This window comes from Cebus imitator, unplaced genomic scaffold (genome assembly GCF_001604975.1).
Source record: "Cebus imitator isolate Cc_AM_T3 unplaced genomic scaffold, Cebus_imitator-1.0 Scaffold129, whole genome shotgun sequence".
Classification (NCBI taxonomy): domain Eukaryota; kingdom Metazoa; phylum Chordata; class Mammalia; order Primates; family Cebidae; genus Cebus; species Cebus imitator.
In genome coordinates, this window is record NW_016107444.1 from 952,310 (window position 1) to 955,171 (window position 2,862).

The window sequence follows — 2,862 nt, forward strand, 5'->3', positions numbered from 1 at the left end:
AAAAAAAAAAAAAAAAAAAAAAAAAAAAAGAATAGCTGCTGAGTTACCCATCCACTGTGTATGTCACAAACAGTTGGTTCATTTCTTTTCTACCCTGTTTTCTTTATCCCTTCCTGATGTCTTTTCAGTGAATCCTCACCCTTGAGCCTGTTGCTCCTCATTTCATTTTGGCTGTAACCACTCTGCTATTCATGTATGGGTTTCAACTATTAACATTTTTCAAACCTGCTATTTCCAATTGCTTCTTCCTGCCTTAACATTATCCTTCCTTATCTTTTGAAGATGTTCATTATCCTTATTTCTTTTTTCTTTTTTCTTTTGAGACAGTTTCACTCTTGCTGCCCAGGCTGGAGTGCAGTGGCACAGTCTTGGCTCACTGCAACCTCTGCCTCCCAGGCTCATGCGATTCTCCTGCCTCAGCTTCCCAAGTAGCTGGAATTACAGATGCCCACTACCATGCCCACATAATTTTTGTGTTATTAGTAGATAATTTTTGTGTTATTAGTATTGCCATAGTTGGCCAGACTGGTCTTGAATTCCTGACCTCAGGTGATCCGCCCACCTCGGCCTCCCAAAGTGCAGGCGTGAGCCACCATGCCCGGCTTTTTTTTTTTTTTTGAGACAGAGTCTCATTCTGTCACCCAGGCTGGAGTGCAGAGACATGATCTCAGCTCACTGCAACCTCCGCCTCCCGGATTGAAGCAATTCTCCTGCCTCAGCCTCCCTCCTGAGTATCTGGGATTACAAGTGCCCGCCACCACACCCAGCTAATATTTGTATTTTTAGTAGAGACAGGGTCTCACCATGTTGGCCAAGCTGGTCTCAAACTGAGTCAAGTGATCTGCCAGCCTCAGCCTCCCAAAGTGCTGGGATTGCAGGCATAAGGCGCTGCGCCCGGCCATTATGCTTATTTCAAACTGTCAGATTTATTAATTTTGCTTCATCTAATAGTTTCTGGCCAAATGCGGTGGCTCATGCCTGTAATCCCAGCACTTTGGGAGACTGAGGCAGGCAGATCACCTGAGGTCAGGAGTTGGATACAGGCCTGGCCAACATGGCAAAACTCCGTCTCTACTAAAAATAAAAAAAATTAGCTAGGTGTGATGGTGCACACCTATAGTTCCAGCTACTCGCAAGTCTGAGGCAGGAGAATCACTTGAACCCAGGAGGCAGAGGTTGTAGTGAGCCAAGATCATGCCACTGTACTCCAGCCTGGGTAGCAGAGTGAGCTCCGTCTCAGAAAAAAAAATTAATTTCTCAGTTTGTCATTTTTCTGTTATTGCAAATGTGTTCCCCTTTGACTGCACATCACCTTGGGGGCATCAGTGATTGTGACAGGGGAACACTAAATCGCAGACCCCAGGACACACAGTATTGAGGAGGTATGGAGATTATGTTTAAAGTTGGGTCTGGCCCTACCTGGCCAGGCTGGAACACTTAGACAGCGCTGCTGGTTTTCTGCTTCACAGTGGCACTGGGGCAGTTAATGACCCACCCAGGGCCTTGAGGGGTAAGAGTGGCATATGGAGGGAGGGGCAATGGTGAACACAACTGAAGAGCTCTCCCTCAGCCTCTCCCCCATGTCAGGGTGCCTGAACCTCTTCCATTCTGGCTGCAGTCAGTCTCCCTACACCCTACAACTGACTCCTGGCCACCTTCTTTCTTTTTTTTTTTTTTTTTTTTTGGAGATATAATCTCTGTGTTCCAGGCTGCAGGCTGTAGTGCAGTGATGCAATCTCAGCTCACTGAAACTTCCACCTTCTGGGTTCAAGTGATTCTCATGCCTTAGCCTCCCAGGTAGCTGGGATTACAGATGGGCACCTTCACACTCTAATTTTTGTATTTTTAGTAGAGACAGGCTTTCACCATGTTTGCCAGGCTGGTCTCGAACTCCTGGCCTCAAGTGATTCGCATGCCACAGCTGTCCAAAGTGCTGGGATTACAGGTGTGAATCACCACACCTGGCCCACCTTTTTTTTTTTTTTAAACAGGGTCTCATTCTGTTGCCCAGGCTGAAGTGCAGCTGCAGGATCAGACCTTGCTGTGGCTTTGAATTCCCCAGGTTCAGGTAATCCTCCCACCTCAACCTCCTGAGTAGCTGGGACTACAGGCATGTGCTCCCACACCTAGCTAATTTCTGTATTTTTTGCAGAGATGGGGTCTCACTGCGTCACCCAGGGTGGTCTGAAACTGCTGAGCTCAAGCATTCTGCCTGTCTCGGCTTCTCAAAGTGCTGGGATTCCAGGCGTGAGCCATGGCATCCAGCTTAGTCCATTTTATGATGCTATAACAAAATACTGGAGACTGGGTAATTTATGAACATAAATTTATTTCATTCATGGTTTTGGAGGCTGAGAAGTCCAGCAGCATGCTGCTTGGATCTTGTGAAGGCCTTTTTGCTGGATTACAACATAGTAGAAGGCCAGGCATGGTGGCTCACACCTAGAATCCCAGCACTTTGGGAAGCCGAGGTGGTTGGATCACCTGAGGCCAGGAGTTCGAGACCAGCCTAGCCAGCATGGCAAAACCCTTGTCTCTACTAAAAATACCAAAATTGGCTGGTCACAGTGGCTCACGCCTGTAAACCCAGCACTTTGGGAGGCTAAGGTGGGCAGATCATGAAGTCAGGGATATGAGGTTTAGGGATATGTTGTTGTTTGAAAGAGTCTCCAAAATTTCATGTGTTGGAAACTTAATCCCCCAATTCATATATTGATGGCATTTGGAGGTGTGGCCTTTGGGAGGTGATTAGGATTAATAAAGTTATCAGGATGGGTAGCTTTATAAGAAGAAGAGAGACTTGAGCTGACACGCTCTTGCCCTGCCACTATATTATGCTCTCTGCCATTTTTTTTTTTTTTT